The sequence below is a fragment of the Temnothorax nylanderi genome, unplaced genomic scaffold, assembly GCF_030848795.1.
Source record: "Temnothorax nylanderi isolate EJ_2023f unplaced genomic scaffold, tnyl_v1.0 TNYL_tig0044_pilon, whole genome shotgun sequence".
Lineage (NCBI taxonomy): Eukaryota > Metazoa > Arthropoda > Insecta > Hymenoptera > Formicidae > Temnothorax > Temnothorax nylanderi.
Window position 1 is genome coordinate 516,523 of NW_027249106.1, and position 26,088 is coordinate 542,610.

The window sequence follows — 26,088 nt, forward strand, 5'->3', positions numbered from 1 at the left end:
AGCAGTGCGAGAGCTCATCTGCCGAGCTATTGAGATTCGATATTTACCGAAAATCGCTTCGCTGCCGCCGCCGCCGCCGCCGATTTTGCTTTCAAACATTCTCTAACGAGTCAATTTCGTGCATCGACTAAAATATTCCCATCGCATTAATTAGAAATGGTCGATTTTGACCTCTCGGGATATAGCGTCTGTGACTCCATTACGCTTAATACTTTAATATCTCCATGAATGTGGATTGTCCATGAATGGCTCATCCAACAAATTAATACTTGATATCATAAGTTGAATATGAAAAGAAAATAAATAAAGTCTGTACAAATTAAATATAAAGAATTTTCGATATAATTAAAAATATTTTCTCTTCTCAATAATTTTATATATAATAAGGACTTCCTATCTCTTTTTCTTACATTGATAACGATCGCAGTTTTAAAGCTCTACAATGGACTGGTTTCTACAAGTAAAGATTAAGTATTAAAGTACCTTCGTAATGATTTCCTGTCACTCATTCCACAGCTAAGTAGTGTTTTAATATTTATCTGGGATACACATCATATTATGTACTAATCGCACATCTCACTATAATATAAAGTTTATATTATAAACATACGATAATACACACTCGGTTTTTTCCATAATTATGAGCGTCTACTTGTAGCGAGAAATTTCCAGGATCTACTTATATTTGTCTCTTTCTCGTGTCTCGCTTTCTCGCATCTACGTTAGTTACGGACCTATATGATCGTTATTTAAGGAGACTCGTCTAAACGATCCCGCAAACGGCCCCTTGCGTTATAACTGTCGACGTATGTCCTGCCAACTGTCCACTAGCAACGTAGGAAAATACTTAAATCTTATGTCTTGTTTCTCCTTTGGATATAATAGGCGTATATTATTTTTAGAAGCTTTAATGTCAATTATATATATATATATATATATATATATGTATATAATTCGTTACGTTTCGATTAGATTCCCGAAACATCCAATTGACCTTTTAGCCTTCGCATCCACCTATATATTCGAGAAATTTGCCTAATACCTGTTTTTCAAGGTTCTTTAATGACTCCTATTTATTTCCATTTATGTTAGTCTATCGCCAATGGCCATTGCTAATGACATTTGTAGTCTAATAGGTATATGAGCCATTCATTTTAAAAGTAACGTGAAATTTTGAATGCAACGAGTTAAAAAGAGGTATATGAGCATTAATTGATACTATATATTATATACCATATATTTCAACAAATTATTAATTATACTATTGTAATAGACTTTACAAAGACCCAGTATTTCAAAAGAATATGTCAGCAAATCTCTAAATTTCTTACAATTAAGGTGATCTGAAATAAACGTATCAAGCAACAGCATCGACGTTGATGCTGCCCATCGCTTTCGATCACGAGGAAATCCATTAAAATTTAATGTCCTCGACAGACAAGACAGTCACGACACCGAGTCGCTGATTTCTCCAAACTCAAGTAAAGTCCACTAAAAAGTGAACGCCCCGAAGGACGATATACACATCGCCATTAACTCGCGAGATTAATTATCACTTTAAGCGAGAGGGTCGGGCCTTTTAACACACCTCCGCCTTCCATCGACCTCGACGACGACGTCGTTAGCAGAGCGGACAAACGCTTGGCGTTTCTTCGATGTCCGCGGGTCATTTGTCCGTGTGGCGCGAGTTGTCCGGTTAGCTGCTATTTCTTCGCACGCTATGTAGTCGGAATAATCGTAAATTATAACAACACCTTCGCTGGTCGGTCAGCTCGCTGGAAGCCGAGATGCACCCATGTGTGAGCGTGTGTGCGTGTATATACGCGCGATCACGCTTTCTGAATATAAGATCTAGCGAAAGAAAGGACGAATGTATGTGTGAGAGAATTTATTTCGCCTTGGAGTTGGTCTCTACCAAACATTCAAGAAAGTATATATGTGTGCGTGTGAGTGGCTACGTATAAATGTATAACAAAAAAAAATAGTTTAGTGAATTAAATTTCTTTCAGAAGGCGGCTTGATCGAAATCGATGAGTCCCTCCCAATCTGGCCTTTATTACCGCACATTGCAACGTGCATGCATAATTACGAAAGACTGCGGGAGCTCGCACGGCGCTACTTGCCACGTTTAAATGCGAGCGAGAACGATCGAGGTAGTGTCAGTCGCGCGAATCGTCAAACTCAAGATGGAAAAGATCGGGTTAATATGTGCTGCTCTCTTATGCACGTGGAATCCTCTCCGAAGCTCCCGCACCACGATCATGTAAATAATTTGACACAGATGCGAGTCGTACGTTGCTGCGACCACGTATATTGCACAGCGCGAATTAAAAAGTATCTTGCTTCGCGTAATTGCTGCAGGCGACGATACACACTGCTAAGAATGTTAACGATGTGAGATGTTATCAAGTTATCGATACCTCCGCTTAGATTCCCCGATATTTTAACATTGATTATCTAGATTTACAATTTTCGATAAAAGTTTTACTTAAGCTACTAATTATCTGTATTAATTAAATTAAATCTAGATTTATTTAATGGCACTAGAAATTCTTCTAAGATATTCTTAGCCCTCACTCTTTTTTAGAAATTAAAGTAATTAATTATTGACTAGAATTCTTGTAAACTCTTTTGAACTTCATTACATCGTATTAATCTACTATAAAATATTCTATCAGGGTGATCGTTACAGGACATCTAGAAATTAGTGTGTAGGTACTCGTAAGGAGAACGAGCGATGCGCGTTTACAAGATTTTCTCGATCGAGCAACTCGATCCACATACGAATCGACACCTGGGACCGGCCGCGGCGCGCGGCGCGGCGCCGAGTGTCATACGTCAGATATACGGCCGATTACCGTGGCTAATCCCGCGACACTCTCTCGAAAGCAAGCGCAGCCCCGCTGTTTTCCGGCAACTGTAAATCCGCAATAAAATCTGATAAAATCATATCGGATGCAGTGCCGACTAAGCTCTTTCTCGTCTCTCATCGTCTTTCTCTACCTTTTTCTTTCTCTCTCAGTATCGGCCGAAGACCCGTTACGACGGAGGACGGGGTAATTAATTTCGCCTTGCAAACGCGCCTCGGCACTAGGCCAATGCAAACACCTCCTTCTCACCGAGAAGGAAGGTGAGCCAGGCTGCGCGGCGCACGACGATGCGTAAATATATGCACGCGTACTTGCATATATATGTATATATATGCATATGCAGCCGCGCTTGCATTTTACCTCGCGCCGCCACATCGTCCACTTCCATAAATCCGCGGGAGCCGTCGTTCGTCCCGCGAGGATATAACTGTTTCCACATCGAGGGGGATGAGATATGTAACGTACACGTTGGCCATTATCGTTATTTCGGTGAGATTAAGCGTCGTCGCGCTCTTTACGCGACCGTTCCTTCATCTATCCTCTGTCCCCAGGTTGCAAGAATTGCACGCGCAGCATGCTGGATATGTATATGTTCTCTTGTTCATAAAAATAGGTTTTTCAGTCTACTTATACTAAATCGTCCGATGTCTTAATCTCCGAAACATTTGTCGATATGACCGCCGCGGTTTAATTGTCTGTTTTGTAAACCAAAAAAATTTCACAAAGAAAATTATAAAGATACTGATTAAAAAATACAACCACTTTAATGAATTGACAAACAGTACGACCATAACGATCACGGTGTTAATTACTAGTCTGGGAAGAGTACGTTAAAGAAGTTTCACTCGCTCGCCTATCTGCGAAGCTCAGCGGTGCACTCCTCGTTGGCGTATACAGATGCATTAATTGAAGCCGCTTAAATTATTACAAGCCGCTAATTGCGCGAGCCACGGTTTCTCCCGATAGTTCATAGGGATGTCTCTTATTGCTCGCGATTGACTCTCTAATTATTAAAGTAAATAATACCTTTGTAACACCTTTGTGAGATAGAGCGTTTTCTTACAGTACAACTGAAAAGGAGATAAGATTTTCAGAATAAAAATGTCTAAAAAATGTAGAAAATTTTCTTTTCAAGATTAGACGTGCAAGAAATTTCGTTATCCGTCTCGCACGCCTTTCCGATAACAAGATTAAAATATCAAAAAGGTTAAAGTGTGTTATTAGATTGTTCGTATTATAATTGCGCCGCGGAATTGTCTTTTTTGAAACGAACCAAGTATCACGCACCGCGAAGAACGCGAAAGTAAAGGGCTGCCGACAGTGTTCTGAATCTTACAGCAGCTCCCCGATAGGATTTACGATACGATAGAGTACATATCAGCCCGCATTCCGACGATATCGCGAGCACGCAGATGAGCGCAATGCGTACTTGCTCCATAATGCCGACATTCGTTATATCGGTGATACGTCGACGTTCGATCCGATATTGTGACCGTCAAGGAAGCCACAATTCCTTCCGTGTCAATTTGCATTTACTATCGTTCCGCATTTATTGTAAATATTATAACAATATTAATAGTTATCCAAGATACCTATATATATTTCCAACCAGTAATTTTCGTACCCATATACATATGGGCATATATACATATATGCATCCATCAATTTTTATATTTAGAATAATCATATATTTGCTTTTCATCTTTAGTATCAAACCACTAAAAAATTGATTCTTCGATATTTATTATTAGAATCTGCCTAAGGGTATCGATATCACTGAAGGAGATAAAATGATGGAATGATTACATCCTCCGTGAGTAACAAAGTCAAGAGTATCGTTATATCTGAAAAACGTTTTATCGTGTCTCCATCGACTTGCATTAATTCGCGATCGATCACGCGCGACATTAATTAATTACATTTTCGTGTCGACGAATACGTAATTAATAAAACGTGATTTTTAGCTCGCAGGGATAATCGCACGTATTAGTCGGGTCAGGTTTTTCCTTAGAAAGCCTCACACATAAGCGTCATCAGAATTTTTCTAAAAATCCTACAAATTCAAAACTACTTATTTTTTATTAAATAAAAACTATATGTTTATTAAAATAAGAATATGGAAAAAATTTTGCAAAAATAAGACCCAAAAAATTACTTAAAAAGTAAGTTCTTGTTATCTATTCAAGAAATTTGCGGAGAAAGTGGTTCATGTTTATTGTATAATTCGGAACTTGTCAATGCTTGAAACAAATAGGTTTTAAAATAGTATTTTTAATATTTGTGATCAAGATAAAATGCATTATCTTCGTTGCGTATTTTTCATGTACGTGTAATCTTCTTTCGCGGCGCCCATGTGATCGCACATCGAAAAGTTAAATTGTATCGCAGCGCGCAATATTACCTGCGTGATCGGCTTGCGATCGGCTGATAGTTACGGCCGTGTTTGGCTCACCCTCGGGCGGATTCTCACAGCAGCCAAGGGTAAGTCATCAGCGTGGGCCATAAATTCGCACGCATGAGCAGCCTCGTCTCGACAGCATGAATAGAGAGAGAGAGAGAGAGAGAGAGAGAGAGAGAGAGAGAGAGAGAGAGAGAGAGAGAGAGAGAGAGAGGGGGGGAGGAAGGTAAGAAGGGGAAAGAGGAAAAAGACAGGAGAGAACCCGATAACTCCATTAAATCTCAATAAAACTCTACGTTGAATTCCCATCTCGCTTTAATGCATCTCCGTTGGCGGGAATGTCGCGTGACGAGCATGCAATCGAGAAGTTTGCTGTGGCGAGTGAATCGAAATTCGAAATTTGCAATATTTCTCGTTCTATGCATTTTTTCGGCGCAACGACCCGCTCTTATCCGATTCCGCACGCGTGATCCAGATGCCAGAAAGAGCGCACATTTCCCTTGGATCGCGTGCTATGCGGCTAATGTATATTGGATGAAAGTATGGGATAGAAAGAAACGCTTTATGTATGTCAACTTAGAGCTTGACACTCCGCCTTAATATTTGTTTCATGTCTAAAAGGTATTTATTGCGTCACGCTTACCTTTTTTCGTCGCCAAGATAATCCTCATTCAGTTTATATTACACTAACTAAAAATGTATTACTTGTGCAGATTTCATAATTGATAACGTTTCTGATTTACGAGTATGTTGTTAGAATATAATACGCGTTCTCCGCCTTGTGATATTTCCAAACAATTCGCAGCTTTGAAAATTTTCGTATTTCCAGGCGTGGCACGTGTGTTCGCGTGCTCAGCTTCGATATATCGCGCCGATTGCGTAAGCCGATTAACGGTAAAATCGTTTGCAACGAGACGAACGTGCGCGCGGCTCGATTCGTTAAAAATCGACACGCGATCCAATGCGCGCGATGCAACGTTATGCGGTCGAAAGGTGTCCCGCCGCCGCCACCGCCGCTGTTGCAGTGACTGCAATCGAATGCATTCAAGCGAGACGTCGACTCTCTGCATGCGGTCCGGTAGAGCTTCCTCAGGTAGCTCGATATCCCAGGAATACACGATGGAATAGGGCACTGCGGCAATCGTCAGTTACAAGAAGTTGCAAGTTGTTATGAGAAAATTTATTTTTGCGCGAGCCAATAAACGAAATTACTTATTGACCATTAGTATGCGCGAGTAACATAAAAAAAATGCGACGTCTGAGGAGAGAGGGAGGGGGAGAGAGAGAGAGAGAGAGAGAGAGAGAGCGCTCGTCTTTACGACTGATTATAATAGTTGCTATTATTCATGAGAAAATACAGATCGTTTGACGTCTTGACGTAAAGCGAAGAAACTTTTAGATTGATTGGAAATAACGCGCTATTAAATAAGTTGCCTCGAAGAAGGGCATTTTCCATAACTGCTATGATTATGAAAATTGTCACGAGGTCACGATCATGTCAATTTGTTTTAATATATCAACTGTCGCTCGTCGTGATGTAATTAATCTCCATCGGGACGTAAGTCGACCAACCGCTTATTACGAACGATCGCTCGAAGCGATCGCAATTATTTCTGCCGCGTAGCAAATATAGTGTGTTAATCGTGCGCGCGTGTCAGCCGAGGAAAATGCATCTCGATGCACGCGTAGCCGGATGTTAGCGGCGAATAAACAGCTTCACCAGGTTTAATCTCCTCTAACACATGAATCTGTCTATTCATTATCTGTCTACTCATTATTATCGAAAATAACTAAACTAAACTCTATTTTTCTCACAATCTAATCGGTTATCTTTTTCGTTCTTATTCTTCTTCGTAACGTAGCCTTATATATCTCTTATTTAAACGCTTATGCTTCATATTATTACGTACTTATAGCGCAACGTGTGTCTGCCGACCAGGATAAAGTTGTCGCGCGATAATTAAAAAAAGGAAAACAAAGAGAGAGAGAGAGAGAGAGAGAGAGAGAGAGAGAGAGAGAGAGAGAGAGAGAGAGAAAGCGCGGCGGTCTTATCAAAGTCGCGCATCGGACGGTTTAACTACTTTGCAGATTAGCTGTGCGGATATCGTACGAACTGGCCGATAAAATCGCGGTCGTATCTACCAGGCACAATAATCGTAACGTCCTGGTCGGGGACGCAATAATAATCGTCCGCCCGGGCGAATAAACGTAATGGAGCCTTATCTTTAATTGGATGATAAAGGGAAAAGTATCGTCGCGCGCCGTCCGCGGATCTTCTTACTCGCCATATCCGCGATTTATACCGCGGTCGCTGCCGATCTGGTGCTTGACCGGTTTAGATCGTGGTTGGAAAAAGGCGGAAAAAGAAATGGAAAAATCATTTATCGCGATCGTGCGTTATAAATACGTCTCGGCAAAGTAAATACCGCGAGTAACGAGTCGCCACGGTGAAAAACGGCGAAATCTCCGCCGTTACTTAGAACAGAAAGCGCGATTACTTTTGCGCTTGCTTAATATCGTTAAACATTTTCACAGACTGCGTACCGAGTAAGTCTCGACGACCTAGCTGACTACTAACTGGTACGACTAGTAGCTAGTACCTAGTACCGGTACTGCTAGTGTTAGTGCGTGCAAATTCGTTATATATTTACGCAAAGAATGCCATAAAAATAGGCAGATTAGTAATGCATCATTGTAAAAATATTAAGTATAATATTTTAATATAATAATATCTACCGCTTTTTTTTAAATCTACGAATTCATATTCGATCCAGAAATTTTGCCAGTATCTTTCGTTTTTACTCTTTAAAGAAAATTTCTACCGCAAAAGTCTGCGAAAATCAGAGAATGCTCTGGGCAAAAATCGATCACTCTAATTAAGAGGGAAGATTATTTTCCCGGCACACGCACCTCCGCCCGGACCGGTTCTGGCAAAGTGCGCACTGTGCGCGAGATGCGCGCGTGTGCGCGCTTCACGATCTAATTATTCGGTTGAATATTCGGTTGAGTACTACGCTGCAGGATGCAAATGTACTCATATACATCGTTGCCTTAATATCGACGATCGCTTGTCAAAGTGAACGTTGGCGAAAGCACTCTTGGCGCCTTCCGAATCGCTCGCAAACGATCGATCTGCAGACAGTGCAGGACGATCGGTATGGTCTCGACCGGTCTCTGCTTCTCTCTCTCTCTCTCTCTCTCTCTCTCTCTCTCTCTCTCTCTCTCTCTCTCTCTCTCTCTCTCTCTCTCTCTCTCTCTCTCTCTCTCTCTCTCTCTCTCTCTCTCTCTCTCTCTCGAATCATACGTATATGTATACATTATGCAGCAATCGGCTAACGGACTCGGTCGCTTAATTTTCTCTGTTTGTCGCAAACAGTGCGGCTGACACCTAATTAAGATTTACTCGTTCTACTCAGGAACGGAGAGTGTAATCTATTAATGACGATAACGAACCATAGAATTATAATATGGAAAGAAAAAAGAAGGAAACGGCAGTGGGTGGACTTGATTTCATATACGCGCGCTGCGGATATCAGTGATAATTAACGCGGAAAGTAAAAAGAAAATCTTTGAAAACGGTTTCCGTATTTTTTCCGTATTAGAGGCAGAAGCACATTTGTTAATATTTATAGGACGGTGAGAAATACGATAATGTTACGAGATATGCTAATCACGTTTATGATAGGTATGCAGGTAAAATGTTCGAACGGCTTCTGCATCATAAATCTGGAATCGTTTAGCTCAATGGATATACGGACAATAGTGAATGATCAAATAGACATATTAATACAACGTATAATACGACATATTAATTGCTATGTGTAGTTCTATACGATTAATTTGTTTATAATGTAGTCATTTATCAAGTTCTTATCTATGTAGCAGTTCTGTTTGTGATAGCAAATCCATATAATTACAGTATATTAATAACCTGCTAAAACATAACAAAAATATAACACACATAATAGCACTTTGAAAATGTTTGTTAAAGTCGTATAGATAGATATATGTATTGTATATTCGCTGTTTAAATATTTTACGAGTGTAACGAATGTTTCGAAATTTTTTCTTATATATTAGGAAAAATTAATTTTTGGATATTCATCAAAATACGAATATCTGCTGTCAAAGTTCAAATGTGTTTCGCTAAAAACGTGTAGCAAAGGTAAGAGATATAACATTCGCACTCGAATAGTAATATCATAAATCTGTTGTTGCTTTTTCAAATCATGTAATTGCTATTCCGAGCGATCGCAGACGTTTTCTCCGTCTAGCCAAAAAGAACGAAAACGACTGGCGGCTCGCGCCGTGCGGTGCGCCGCGCCGCGAGCCGGTAGCGTCGGTCTTGCATCCTGCGTACAATCCAATTATAGCAGCGCGATCGGTCGTGGACCAGATCGCGGTCGCGCTTATCATAAATCAAGATTAACGGTCGGCGAAGATTTTCGCAGTCCGGTCGGCCGTAAGTATCGACTTTTTGAAAACCTGTGCATATAACTGCACAGTGTCTCGCGCATGCAGTTAACGCGAGCTGCTTTAGACGGAAAAGAAATCCCAAGAAAGCACGGTCGATTAACGCCCCACGCGCGTTAACGGGTTAAACGTCCGCGCGATCAAACGATATTTCATGATTTCTTCGTGCTTTTCCGCGATCGTTCTCTCCTGCCGGTTTCCTCTTCTTCGTCGTCATCGTCGACGACGAAACTGGTTTGACCCTCGTCGCGGAAGAGGCGCGGGCTTTCCAGGAGCGGATGTGTAGAGAGCGAGAACTACTCGCAATAAAATATAGAATTCCTATAGAATTTGAAACTGTCCAACGAAAACTCTTATAGTAATTCCGTTTAGAAATAGCGTAAAGTTTTTCAAGTTACATATCGTGAAAGGAAAGGGAATAAAATCTTTTCAACGATTCCTACTCATTCCAATTATAATTCTTAATTATACAAAAAATAATCCGTTTTTTTTTTTTAAATAAAGGCGCAATAACAAGCGTAATTTTTTCGTATTCTATATCGTCGAGGATTGAATTTCTACTAAAAAATGATTATATATAAACTCTAAGGACTCACACACACCATATACTCTTGGGGCTTTCCTGTGAATCGGTCGCACGAGAGAAACGGATTCATTCGGGATCAGACGATCGGCGATTTTCGATCGTCGATCAAGTCGAGCAACCGATCCCCCGATGTACGCAAACCGGTCATCACCGAGACCAGATCCACAACGGGTTACGATAAATCGCGAGTAACGGCCGTTCGGAGGGATTCGCGCTGCCGAGTTCATGTTAATTTTCTGTTTGTTTTCTAATTAACTTCTCGCGAGCGACCGAGCGAGCGCTGCCTCGCTCGGGCGTGACCATATTACTGCGTGAGTTTCACAGGATTATAATACTGGCTCGCCGGGATTACGTCGCGCTTTAATAAATTCAATAATTAAGATACTACAGGGATTAAGAGAATAATATAGTGTATCGTAGTGTCGCGCTTCGTTTCAGTTCTACTCACTCGCGAATCGCCGAGCGTGTTATCGCGCGTGTCCGCTCGTGAAAGCGCCTTGCACGACGTGCTCTATGTGTTGTGCATTATTCGTCGTCACTTTACTACTATCTCGAAACACTCAAGTTTTTACAATATCTCTTGGAGAATGTTAATATGCTTATTTATTTCTCCGATCCTAAGCTTACGTTTCATTTCTTAAGTCCAAGGACCCATATACTTTTTATACTACGATACTCTTACTGATGGGCAACTTTTGGTCTTTTTGTAACATTTCACAAACACATCGATCATATCGTATGCATCATTCCATATGCATCTGTGCATTAAAAATGTAATGCATTTATGAGCCGCGGGAACGGAAGGTACTGTCGCCCCTCGCTGCAAATGGAGCTTAATGAATGAGATGTCGGTCAGATAATTTGATGGAGCTAAGTGAATTTTTACGAGGATCGGGACCCTCGTTCTTGCCCTCGTTCCCATGTGTTTTTGGCTCAAATGCGTGTGCGTACGTGTGTTCACGTATATTTCACCGTCAAGCCTCGCATTGCCCTGTTTTTCGACCAGCCGCGATCACAACAGACACACGATCGATACCTATATAACACGGAGTGCAATAATATTTCATCAAACCGACGAACAAGATTTCGCGCAACGGCAGCGCGCGGGGAAAAAAATGGCAAGGCGATCGTCGTCAACTTTTTCGGCGCTTTTAGCTAATGCAAATCGTACACAAATGCCACACGGTAAATCATGAGTGGAAGGTCTGGAGTGGAGCTCTGTTGTGCTGATCGAGACGGTCAAAAGGTATAAAGACACGACCTGTCAATGAGTTAACAGTGATTCTCAAGTGGTTTGCAAGATTGTGAAGAGATTGATCTCGATTAAAACTAAAACTAAAAATACTTGAGACACTTTAAAAATGTATTTTAAAAAATGCTATAAAAAGTTTTCTAATACAACCTTTTTTCCGCTTTTTTAAAATATGACCTTAGGACAATTTCGAAATAGGTTTTTTTTATTGTTCAGGTCAGTTATTTTATCAATCCTTATATTTGGATAAACTCACATTTAACAAATAGTGTCAAATGTCAGTTATCGTCTTATGCATATAACTATTTAATATTTCGGGGAAAAAAGTAAGACAGCATTGAGAACAACTGTATGGCGGTGGTGGGCGATGTGTTCCCGAAGGAAACGGACAGGAAATCACGATAGAACGCAGAAGGCAACGCGATATATCGCGGTGAATTTTATATTATAGTTATACTTATTCTCGATTTTGCAGCGATGCTCATTTCCGGTCAAACTCTCTTGCTAATCGTATTTGTATCTTGAAAAATTCACAATTATAATTTCTACGTGCAATTAAAAACGGCACGCCTATTTAAATGCGGCATTTAATCAATTGAGTAATGTAACAAGAATAAAAGTATTGTGATTATTGCGGATTAATTATAATAATTAATATTATTTTTTTATGCACTCACATCGCGATTTGTGCATGCCAAGTCATTCTTTTCATATTATCGGGCAGACTATTAATTGGGCGTTAATATGTAATCGTTCAATCATATGAACGAGTAAGTTTGAACGAAACCGCTCGCGCGATGCATTCAATCAAGTCAACTATATTAACCCACATATAATAAATCCAGGCTATCGCGATAATGCGTACGGTAGCGGCACGCATACTTGCACGCTGAACGCCTCCAGTAAAACACACAGGTGTACGTTTCGCGTGGCGGCGTCGAAAGACAGCTACTCTGATTAGCTGCATTTATTAAAGTTTGCATCGCGTTACGATGCGCAAATGATTAACGTAAGCGAAGCTATTATTATTCTATATCATTTTTGCGTTCGTTTACGTAAATTCCGAAGAGAGCTTCGTATCATTGTATATTGTATATTCGATGTCCTTAAGAAAATGTTACTGCCGCGCTATATAATTTAAATAACGATGGAAGTGTTTATCAGTGCAATGTATGTGTACAATGTACACATACAATGTTCCAAGTATTTTACATCTACAATTCACATTTGATAAATTAGAAAAAATTACATTCTTTTCTCTTAATAGTAAGTTATAGAAAACGAATTTTATACAAAGGCATTCTTTTCTCAATAAGAAATTTTCTGGAAGGCAGATCGTTTATCGTAATTTTTTGTTTTTAGTATATTAACTATCTTAGCAATTAAACCTTAACTTAAAGAAGATAAAGCGTTCACTATCAAACCACATCTTAATTTAATAAAGATGCTAAATTTCTTCGAGTAGACTGTAGAGTCATTGCTTCAAGACCAGATCTAAATTGCAAAATCCTATCTAATTTATTCGTATGATTATAACATAATATAGCTGTATAGTGTAAACGAGTAATAAAATTTTACTTTTTAAATCTTTGAGAGAGAAAGAGGGAGAAAGAGAACTCTCAGATATTAAAATAATCATGATTCAAGATCTAGATTTACTACCTATTTTATATTTTAATTGAGTAGTTTGATACGAGGATAGAGAGAGAGAGAGAGAGAGAGAGAGATGTGCTTTCAACAAACGTATTATGGCAGGATATTTTAATATACGGATAAAATGATTTTTTTTTTCATTTTTTTTTTCATTAGTATTTATTAGTAGCACTGGGAATTGTGCTCTCTATGGGATCTTAAATGATTGCTGCGATGGCGTCTGAAACGCCATAGCCGAATATTTCCTACTCTACTATATCGGGAGCACGCAACTAATGGGGGAACTAATGACAGGACAGCCCACTGTTATTCACTGACATAATAGAATCTAACTTTTTCGAGATCAAATGGAATACCTACATTGCTGAAATGTGATCATGGCTCTTGCGCAGTCAAATATTGGTGACTTTTTAAATTGTATTCAAGTTTAGAATAAGGTAAATTTTTTGAATATAATTTTTTTCTATATATTTAAGATTCCTAATTAGATATTTCTTAAGCTAAAAGTTTAATTTACTTAAGAGTAAAATTTTTTTATCTTTGTGTAAAGTAATAGCTGATCGCAATATTACAATCTTCAATAATCCGACATTACGATTCCGTCTATCGATATCGGCCATTTGACTAAAGTGTTAGTGCACTTCCGGTCGCGCATTCTCCGTATCTAATCGACCTCGAGATCAGCCCTACGACGAATTCCCGTCCTGTCGTTCGTCGGTGTCGGATGGTGCCGCATGGATGGACGTTCAGATATTGCGTGTAGATAAGCGCGCATGATGCGTCACGAGCCTGGCTCTGCTCTTACCTGGCAGGCTGTGTATCGCCTCGAATCGGCGTCTCGAAGGTATATATACCGGCTGCAGATGCCAGTAACAGCCGTCTGCTGCGCCATCGACCTTATTGGAAAGTCATGTTCAGACTAAAACCGGAAGTTTCAACGAGAATCGTTCCCCATCGCGATGGAGTGCCTCTGACAGAAGATTGCTTCGAGCCACATTGATTTATCGCCCTGAAGATGTCATTATTACGAAATTATAAATTAGAATAGCATATTTTTCACAAAGAGTTCAAAATGAATAAAAATAAAATTACAAAATAACTTATTATTTCTTAAACATTTTCAGAAGTTTTTAGAGAAAGTTAAAGCTTTATGTATTTTTATTATAACAATTCTATTTTTTTTCACTCTCTCGCGAGTTTGTCACGCTTAAAGTTCAATATCCCCAACGTCAGCTGTAACGCGCGTTCAAATCGTCCGCCCACGATTCGCGCAGCGCGAGAGCACGCGATAATCCGAATAAAAAGACAACTATCGCGCGTATCTCGACGACAACGACACATGCAGGCAGGCAAAACCAGACAGCCAGCCGTCTCAATTGCGAACGAAGAATCCAACGCCTACTAATCGAGCGAGACGAAAACGGCGACGATGACGATGACGGCGACGACGACGACGACGTCGACCCGGAATCATGTCTGTTACGATACTTTTATACGCGAACGCGAAAGAAGCTACGAGCAACATGGAGAAGTCGCATACTCTGGACTGATTCCGGGTATGCCTGCATCACTGCATGTATGTGTATATCGGATCCTACCTTAATTCGCCTTTTTAGCGATTTACCCGTTACCCAGCACGGAAATCCCGGAAAGTGATTTCGAATAGTTATTAGATTTCTATTAACGCGCCGAGACGAGCCACGTACATCTTCGCCGCGCACAAGTACTCATATTCGCGAATACCGCACCTGCGTGAATGTCGGTTGGATGCATAAATCTTCTCCGCAGCATTCGAATGAATATAGCAGGGATACCACGTAGAGAGTGAGAGAGGTCGCGCTTCCTGGTTCGCGGTCTCCTGGATCGCGCAAAAATGGGAATGTGTAAGGCGATGTAATTCATAAATATTTAAGCAGTATTAGAGAACCGCGCTCGTGCTATATCAAAGTACCCACATGCGCGTGCCCATGTCTCCTCGCTGCGGGCGTTTGAGTTTACTCCTTCGGGTTTTGCAATACTCGACATAATGTATCCACGAGCGAGCAACAGCAAGACATCAATCGTCTTATTTAAATACGTGGCAATTCAAGAATGATGCAAATTTCCAAAATTTTCGTACGAAGATCTCGACTATAAACACATACTCATTTATGATACTCGTGCATAACATTATACATTTATTTTCTCGATTCTCCTACATCTATCTAGGATACATTGACATTTTCGTTATATTTGTCGCGCGCGTATCTTGTTCTTACGCGAGAAATCAATTTCCGTGTAACGTTCTACGAGTTTCAACGATTAATACAAAAAGCGGGATCGTGCGACGTGATAAATGTGTCGTATAAATATATCGGTAATCACGTGGGAAAACTCTCGAAATTACGATAACGAAGTCGCCGAACGTGTTCGTAATCGCGCGCACCGGTTTGCAAAAGGGACTGGGCGACGCGCGACGGCGTGTAATTCACGATCTAGTTAAACGTATATTAATAGATACGCCGTGTAATCGCCGGTGGTATTCCGATTTATCAAGAGTCATTGACATTTCGCATACATACACAGAAGGTGATATATCCTAATTAGATATAATCATTTCCGGATGAGCAATTTAGTGTCTACTCGTCCCTTTTTCCGATCGATTCTTCCAACATTAATCAACACACTCCCATGATTTAAACGATTCTCTGATTTTTTACTCCGCTGCTCGCTACAAATAATTTCTAGCTATTCGGAGTAATTGATCGACCGCTAACTTAGCATAAACTGGTCGTGGAAAATCCGCAAAGAGAGAAAGGAAAAGGAAAGAATCATGCATAATTCGATGTAATTAGTTTTAATATTTTGTTCATTGAAAATAAGTGCAAGATGCATATTCCCAAATTTTGGTGTCACGACTTTTGTCCGCGGATCTCGACGATTCTGTTAAAGCTCAATTTTTGAGCGATCAAATTGTTACAATGTACAGACGATCGGAATACAAGAACGCGACCGCGATCCCGAACATCCGGCACGATTTGAGCGTTTTCTTTTTCTCGATCTACTCTCTTCACATTCGTTTCTTTTCCTTTTCCTTTCTTTTTTCTTTTTGTAATTGGGTCTTGCCACCCGCTCGGAGAATGCTTGCTAACTGAATCGACCGTGTGTTTCATGTAAAGTAAATGTAAGTAGGGGAGCAAACCGGGTGCCAACAAATGTCCGAAAAAAAACGCTTTTTTTATCTTCATAAGAAGGTTACGTGAATCCTGAATTTGTAAAAAATTCGATCACTGACGGTTTCTATTTATCGCGAATCTTATTCAAAAAAGATTTTTTTCGTATTCCTTAGGAGTTAGTAACAAATTCTTATTAAAAAATATTTGAAAGTAATTTATCTAAAACATTAAAACGTATAAAAGAATACGTAAAATATCAAAATATATTAAGTGTCTCACACCTTTGCGGAAATGCATCTACAGAATATCATTAACCAACCCTATAGGTAAGCGATCCGAATCATAAAAACGTACTACCATGAGAAAAGAGATAGACAATAGCATCTAGACGGATACGAACAGAGATGGGAAAAGACATACGAAATGCTCGACTTCCATTGCACGCGTGCACGCACGTATGCACATGTTACTCGTCGCGGCTCATCCGGTTTCCGTGCTTACGAGTTCGCGTCGTTATTCCGTGCGATTGAGATCTCGTTTATTCCGGACGCGCGAAAAGTCAGCGCGCATAACTAACAACGGCGCGAGTAAGGGGAGAAGGTCCGAGAGAGAGAGAGAGAGAGAGAGAGAGAGAGAGAGAGAGAGAGAGAGAGAGAGAGAGAGAGAGAGAGAGAGAGAGAGAGAGAGAGAGAGATCGGAGCTCCTCATATAAGCATCTACTTATTTATTTGTTTGCCCATTTACTCCTTGGCTCACTGGTTTTACTAACCGTGCACGAAATTTTACGTCGGTAAGTTGATTCTACGAAGCCTACAGTAATGCACCCGCAAAGTCGCGGATTGTTGTACCATTGAATAATAATTAGGTAATAACGTGGCCGGGCATGCGGCATCGGAGGCATGCATACTCGAGAATGTATCCGACTGCACTCTCTTTGCGGACGTATAAAGTAACGTGCGCTACTTCTATAATAGAGTACGATATTTTCTAACGCTGCAGCGTCGATGCAACCGTTCGATCCCTTATGTGAATTCTAAATACCCTACTATCCGAAACTAAATGTTTAAAATTTTAAATGTAAACTTATTTTCTGAAACAATTTCTGAAATAACACTATAATTTTTTATATCTACTTATTAAATATGCAAAGCTAAAATCAAGCAATGTTTGGTATTTCCTCTGCTTCATCTTCTTTTTCCGAGATTCTCGCTAATTCTGATTCACGAAAAAGAAAGTTGACGAAACATTGTTTCGGCATTCTATTAATGAAACGTGAAATTTATAACGGTCGAATGACTCAAATCAGTGCGTCCCGCTCACATCGCCGCTCTTCTCGGCGAAGGACGAAAGCGTTGCTCCCTAGGTAGATGGTCCGTTCCGTGTAATGTCGAGACCGACAAATTACTTAACGAAGCTCGACCAAAGTCCTGGCGCCGGATCTTCGTATCTCTGGCTTACTTCTGACTTGCCGTCGCTGAGATGCCAAAAGCGATTCCGATTTTATTGCTTCTTAACATCGCCAGCGCGTGAGAGGCGAAACATTTTTCTTTGAAACGCTTGTGTAAATTTTTTAAATGCAGATTAGTCTTTTCGCAACGTGACAAAATTAACTGAAAACTGTTAACATAATATTGTAGCGCGATGTTAGTCTAAAAATATGATTTTTTTCAAATTTGCATAATTGATATTTCTCTATAACCTAAATAATATAAATTAAGTAATGTTTGACACATCTATCGTTTTCCACGCATTTATGCAAAGTAAAACTGATTCTAGTTGAAAAAGTCTGTGTTCCGAATAAGTTCGGCGAGGATAAACCACGTACGATAAGAAGTGACACAAGTTATCTTTTTTTGCAATGTTTCGCTTAATGACTCAAACGTTCGCGACCGCACCGGATGTATGGCTATAGCTGCTATATCGATGGTTTTTCCGAAGAGCGTCTATACAACGTGCACACGATGCGTCTTCTACGCGCGTATTTCAGATTTACTGCTAAATTCAACCAATGTCTCCGCGCGCCGGACAATAAAAATAGCGATAAAAAGAGATCGTTATTTCCAGCAAAATATACGCAGCAGTAAATCAGAGACGATTCGCTAAAGTGTTCACAAGTGGTTCGAACGATACTTGAATTGTTTGACGGGAAAGATAAGTTGTAGAAACGACGGCAAAGAACGATATATTCATTCGTCATTTCAGAAAAAGATTCACAGTAATAAAAAACCTATTTTTGGAATTTATGTCACTTAGATATTACATCTACAGCGTGTAAATGATAATACAAATAGAGCACAATGTTTACCGCGTTACTTAATTGGCGATTTCCTTTTATTCAAGGCCATGCTCACGAAATGTTGAAATTTGCATCGAGTTTCGATTGCCATTTGCCTTCGACTTCTTTGACGCTTAGATACATGTATTTATGCTTTAAACATTAACATACTTTCATCACGCCGATTAATTCGTGCAATCGAATCGAATACGCTGTGACGTGTATAGAAGCACATACATGTGCACGCGAGAACATCAGATATTTCCACGTGGCGGTAGAGAGGATCGAAGTAGCAGAAATTCTCGTTGCGCAGGTTGCGAGAAGCCCGTCCTCCTTTCCCGTTCTTCTTCCTCTCTCTCTCTCTCTCTCTTCCCTTCTTTTTCTCTCTTTTGTCGCTTCCCCCTTTCTACACCTACAGAAAGACGATGTGTTCGTGTTCGTTGTGGCGCACGTAAGCGCAAATAAATTTATTTCACGAGGAGATTTATACTAACGATGGAGAGAGAGCAGTTTGCCGAGGCATTTAAGTCGGATGAACATTGACATTAGACCATAAGTGCACGCCGATCGTTGTTATGGTCCAATGCATACGCACGGCGAGTTATATGACGTACTTTATAGCTAATTATACGTACGCGCTTGACTATGTAAAGTCAATAAGCGCCACGGATCATTCGTGGTAAAAGACCACCGGTGCGGTGATAAAAGAGCTTGTACCATCGAGAAATACGTACCAAAAAACATGTAATCCCTTTTGTATTTTATAAAAAAGAAAGATAAATACTTGCATATCGATAGAATATATATTGGGAATAAATATTGCTATATGAACAAGGCACACAAACACCGACTTGTCACTCGCACCTTTGCAAGCACCTACACTCGCGCCGTCGGCGTCGCAAGTTTCTCATACGATCTCGAGAGGAAGAGGCGCGTGCCGAAACTGGACCACAATCCCTCAGAGAATCTTATCTGGTGTTTGCATCTACGGTCTCAGGTTACCGAAAGGCAGGTTCGAGGCACCCTGGGGCGATCGGATACGCATATCTCTCACCGTCTCACACATAATTTCTCAGGAATTGTGTTAATTGAATAGGATAAGATCGATATCTTCTTTCTCATACATTTCCGTCTTAGTGTTTCGTTAAAAATCTTATAAAAGCAGAATTTTTCTATTTATCCAAATACTCATGTTTTATAATTTTCTATAATCTAAATGTGCATACATATCACTTCTTAAAAATAGATTTGTAAAAGGTACAAAGATCCTTAAAAAGAAGATCTTTTTAATAGATCATTCAAATTTTATTAAGCTAATTTTATTTTAGCTTAATTCTCTTTTTTATTGACTCTAATTAATCAATGCACTGATTTCAATCAGTTGTAATACTTATATTACAATATATACTACCACGTTAAAAAAATATCACGCCTCTCTCTTGGCTAGTTAGCTATGCACCCATTTTTGGTTGCAGAAAAAATTACTTGAAAAATAGCCTGCCGAATTAGTTTATTAGCTCTGTTCGTCACTGGCCCTCTCTTTCTTATTATTATTAACTTCTTTTTTCCAAGTGCCAAGAGAAAGAAAAAATACGCGACAAGATCACCTTGACTGCGGTTTTTGAATCGAAACTCGAAGGTTCACGCGGGTAACCGAAAGATTGCTTTCCGTCTTTTCGCTGGTTAGTTGTTAATCATGAGTAAATTTGCTGGATTGACTATAGATGCAATGTGAATAACTTTCTATCCTACAGTATTATACTTATATTGTATGTATATTATATATTTTCCCGGATTTAGGAAGAAGAGACAGACTTTTTTGGTATATTTTATACATATATAGTTTATGTGTGCGTAAAACGTGTTTTTATATTTAATATTTTTTTGCTAGAATATAATATTCGTGCCGAAATTAAATTTCTACGAAGCTTTATTCGTGACATCTAAGACGATTTGCCGGCACAACGATCGATAAAAAAAAAATCGTGACTGGAATCTCTTCAAAGAGACCACTTATTTATTGAACGTCAAACTTACGGAACCGTGTCACGCGATTCCCACATCTTTATACGTCACGCATACTCGTAGAAGAATAAAACTCATACGGATATTATAGATACTAGATATCGTTGAAATAATTGCGGCGCTTTAAATATTTATTAACTTAAATTAACTCACAAACAAAATAAGAAAATTACTAAAAAAGGTGTTCTAACTTCACTTTCCGCATGAAATGATTTCTCTACATAATTACTATAACAATGCAGATAATATTTTAAAAAGTAATCATTCTACCAAAGTTTGGTTTATCCGTTATCGAATAAAACATATCGAACAAATGAAGCATAGATTGAGTTGCGTGCGCAATTGTTAAAGATATTCACACGCCTAACACAAGGTAACAAATAATCCACGATAATGTCACGGAGGCAAGATAAGCTCCCTCAAACACGATGAGAGCCCTGAGACATCACCGGGCCTCTGTGTCACCTCACCAAGGAGTTAAGAAAAAAAGGACGACCATCGTGCGACGTGTGTGATACACGTATATGTGTGAGCGCATGCAACTGTGTAGGATCTACAAGGAAACCCTTCTACGCGGTCGGCGCCGTGGCGCCTCGGCACCAGCCGGTCCTCGGGATGAGAACAGTCCCGATGCACCAAAGTACTTCGTTGTAATCGTCAGAGACTCGTCTTCCACGAATGCCGCCGGATTAAAGCTCTTCGATCGCACGCTCGCGACGTCTGGCCGGCATACGCAAATAGCGCCGCCGACGCTTGACCCTAGGATGCACACATGCCCTCAAGAATACACATACCCATAAACATAACGTCGCGTTGATACGCATATTACGTACATGTGTACAAATTTCATTCTTAGCTATTTGTATTTTTAAATTAATTATTATTAAAGATCTAACACACATATATAAAGGTTAATGCAATAGTCATATTGATCCATGTTTGGCTGAGAAGATTATATCTATGCATTTGAGAAACTTATATCATAATATAAACTTAAAATAATTAATAAATTATTTTTATCCATTATTATAATATAATACAGTATAATATTGTCATCTGACAATACCGTATATTTTTATATTATATTTGTATTTTTCATACAAGAAAATACTAAATATACCTCATAATTTAATCGCGTAACAGCACCCGACTTCTACGCACCATAAAAAAAACTGGGAGCCTTTCACATCCTTCTCGTTCTATTTGGTCCCTTTAATCGGTGTCCATTACCGATATACCTGGTGCCATCGACATGGTGGCGTCGGACCCTTCTAACTCGTCGCAACTCGCCAGGCTCTCATCTAAATTCCGTGTGATCCGTTGAGGGCCGTGAAAAGTACGGCGCCGCGTTGATGTGGCGCCGCCGCCGCCGCCGCCTAACATCGAAACGCGATTATTTTCTTAACCGGTTCCCATTAGAGGATCCGATATTTTCCGCTCCACTAGAGAGAGATCACTCCCGTAGAGCGTCGCGATCGCGCCGGGGAGTTCGTAATCGCGCTTAATTGCACGCGCGCTTTTTTGCATTGCGATGAAGCAGTACCGGTCATGTGAAAAATATCTGTTCAACAAATAAATATATGCAGAAGTAACTTTGAGAGAGATTCTTTCTCTTTTTTTCTCACAAGTATCGAGTATCGTTAATTGATAATTCAGTTGCGAAAAAGAAACTAGACAATGATGTATCTAGATGATACATATCGAACAGAAAAATAAATGTGCTCAGTATATATCGTTAAATTATGTGTATATCAATTATATTTAGTAACCTCTTTACTTAATTTGCCATACTTATACTTATTCAGCATGGCATCAACGGCTATATAATAATTTAATATCGAAAGGGTATTTCTTTCGGTAATTTATTAATTCGGTTAATATATTATAGTATTAATTTACTATTCATGTAAATTATTTCAATTATACATTTGCGATTAGTGCCGTCTGCTTGCGCTAAATTTCTCGTAAAATATATACATATCCAATGTTTTTAATGGATGGTATTACTTTGGAAAACGACAGATGAATCGAGATACAATGACCAGCGGTAAATGTCATACAAATGCAATCGTATCGTCGTATAAATACGCGTAATTTACATTAATGAAGAGTACACGGCGTTTTATCGTGGAAACAAAACAGCGTTGACGAGTCACTCGCGTTTGGTAACTTGTCACCACTTTGTAAATTAGAGCGACGGCGCGGCGTGTAATTTGTAAGTCGTGGACGGAATTATTACTTATTGAAGTAATATTAATCTGACGTCGTAAATCATAATCGCATTAATAATAGCAATAATACGAGAGTGCCATATTCGCGGCCGATATAATTATGGTGTTATTATCAACGTAATAAACATGCGTGTGCATATAACATGCGCGCACACCGTCGCGTGTACATATAATAAACTCGCGTAATCGTATCTCTACGTGCGAGAGATTTAAACGTATTCTTAAATATAACCGAGAGAGAGAGAGAGAGAGAGAGAGAGAGAGAGAGCTTGTTTTTCTATCTTTACCGCCATAACAACGCGATAAATAGAGTTGTACATTGAATACATAACTCTTAAACAGTTGTTCGATTACCTTAAGAACTTTTAATGGACAAAACCTTTAAGAAATTTGTTTTTACCTTTTTTATCTAGAAACAACACCGCTTTCGTTTATGGAACATAAATTAGAGCTCTTTATTTTACTTTACACACTATTATTCCGATTAACTCAAATATAATTTTTTTATCTACAGTGTTAACTATACTCGGACGAAAACGTTCGAAGAATCACGCAACGCGCGAAATAATGAATTAGTTTTCATCGCATGATATATGCCTATGGCTTTTCACGCCGATCATTCCGCGTAGTTTAATGAAAAATAAAATGTCCGACGGAAGATTGATATCTCGAAAATCTCAGTTCTTATATCACGTAAATGAGAATCACGACAATGATCGAAAAAAATTCATCATTAGATATCGATCCGCGAATCAACTTACTTATTTGTAAAGTTTACAATAAAAACAACACAACTCTTTGAATAGGCGATGTTTATGAATCAGTATAGTATATACGAAATGTTTTATCAATACTGTTATATAAGCGTGCAATAAACACAGCGTGCAATAAATTATTTTAATGAGTAACACAAAACAGTCTAATATTTTGTATCAATGCGTTGTCAATAAAGAAATTTGTTTATATTTTATCTATTATCATCGAAATACGAGAATAAATTGATTTTGGCACGTTTATAAAATTGCAAGCTTTTTCCTCAGCACGTTATCAAGTGATATCAAAATGACTCTGATGTCGATAAGTTATGCTAATTTTATTACAGTCATTATAGTCGTGTGTGATATACGTGTTTTTCTATCGCAAATTGAGATAAACTGCGTTGCCACTTGTTACGCTTCGTCAAGCAATGTAACGTCATTAAAACCAATTAAAAGTCAATATTATCCAGTAGTTAGAAAAAAAATTCAAATTGCTATAGAATAGCGGATTACGCTATCAGTCGGATCCATTCGAGCGCTGATAAAAGATTATTTATATGCATAGAAACTGTCATGCATCGTTTTAATGTATATATCTATGCTTTTGACAGTCATTAATACAAGTTGATAAGATACATTTGTACTCATCAAAAGAATTATCTGTGGCATTAACAGCCTATTAAATAAAATTATGAAAAAAAATAATGAGACTCTTTCCCTCAGACCAATAATTATGAATTATGATTCTCGAAATTATGATTTTCTAAACACCAATTAATTCTAAATTCTAATAATTGATAAATTAAGACAAAATAGGTTGCAAAAATAAGCATTAAAAGATTGGTTCTATTTCAAATTGTAAGAATTCTGATTCATATTAAGCTACGAAAGTTTGGTTTCCAAAAACTTTATACAAATTTATGATTTTGCAAAATAATAAAGATGTATTGAGCGAATGCTATTATCGTTATTAACACAATTATGCACACTGATACATACATATGATTACAGTTACTTGTACAGGATTTCGTACAGGTGGAAGGGGGTCTTTCGTGTACAAATTAATATACTACAATTACAGCTATAGTAATTAAGCATGTTATATTTAATTAATGTCAGAAATTAAATTAAATTATCGTCGCCAGAATACTCTAACTAATTCTTTCAATATCGATAATAGTATCTATTTAATAGCTCGCGAATTGTTTTTTTGGTATTAGCATCGGTCAATATGATGTATAACAATAATATCCGTTCTAACTTATTTTGCCATGAAATTATCATCATGATTCATTATAATCTCAATTGTTTTCGAAATTATTTCTATTTTTTTTCTAAGAAAAAGACACTATATTCCCTCCTCTTAAATCTCGCATTAGAAATCAATCCAAATTCCAAACATTAATTTAGTCTGAAAGAAATTACGAATGAAGCTAGCCTTGTTTTAAGAAGAAACCTGAACTTTTTATTTCCTGAGAGTGTAATCTTTTAATATATGAGATAAAAATAAACAAGTTATAGTATCATAATTAATTTTTTGCCTGAACATAAACAATTCGTGAAGTTTGTACAATTCTTGTCCTTATTTTTATTTCAATTGGAAGTGGATTTTTATTTCTAGCACTACTAAAACCTATAATAGTCTGATCCGATGGATCACAATTTAGGTACTTCGCTATAGGGCAGGTCGCATAACGCGGTTGCATGCACTCACTTATGCATCACATCGGCATGAGCTTAATACACATGCACAACTGCACACATGCGACGAAAACTTTGGTCCCGCCTACACGGGGTATATTTGTGACCGCGATGGCCGCTATCGGTATCTCCGATTCAACGGTCGGAGCCGAGCGATGAAGGTGGAGACGCGTCTGCGCGTCTCCGTGCCTCTCTCTTTCTCTCGCAATGCCTTTATTCGCTGAACAACACCTCTCTTTCTCCGATGCGTAGACTATCATTTGATCCCCGCCACGGTACACACGGCGAAATCCCCTCTTTAAGACCTGCGCGTTTCTTTCTCTCCGTTTTCTCTCCTCTGACTCCTCGCGTCATACCTTCATGAGCTCCCTACTCTCGACACGCGACACGACGCGTTCAACTTTGTGCGTTAAACGGATTTGGCGAATGACCTCTTGTAAAATTTAATATATCGTATTTATTTTTATTTCTAATTTTTATTTAAATCATTCAAATAAACGTCCAAATCAAATAATCAGATTTTAGTTACTCCATCGTCGCTCGATGCCTCCTTAGCCACTTTTATAAGATTCGTTGCACAACAAACATGCATGGTTCATTATGATCGCGCGATATTTTGTACGGCATTCCCGAGATGTGATTGTTAAAACACAATGATTGTGCGATATTTTATACAACACTTCCAATCGGACGTGCTTGAAAATTTACAAC

At 38.9% G+C, this 26,088-nt stretch overlaps 1 protein-coding gene and 1 long non-coding RNA gene across 5 annotated transcripts in view; one reads left to right on the top strand and one right to left on the bottom strand.

The window, feature by feature from the left end:
* LOC139771779 (uncharacterized) overlaps nt 1-26,088 on the bottom strand; it is a 62,909-nt gene that overhangs the window by 22,844 nt on the left and 13,977 nt on the right. The gene's annotated exons all lie outside the window — the stretch shown is intronic.
* LOC139771778 (uncharacterized) overlaps nt 1-26,088 on the top strand; it is a 46,752-nt gene that overhangs the window by 12,265 nt on the left and 8,399 nt on the right. Inside the window, exon 1 of one of the 3 annotated variants that reach the window (XM_071704814.1) lies at nt 11,096-11,573. The exons of the other annotated variants lie outside the window; for them this stretch is intronic. The gene's annotated coding sequence lies outside the window, so the exon portion shown is untranslated. Of the gene's footprint in view, nt 1-11,095; nt 11,574-26,088 lie in introns of those variants that run through there. 3 annotated transcript variants of the gene reach the window in all.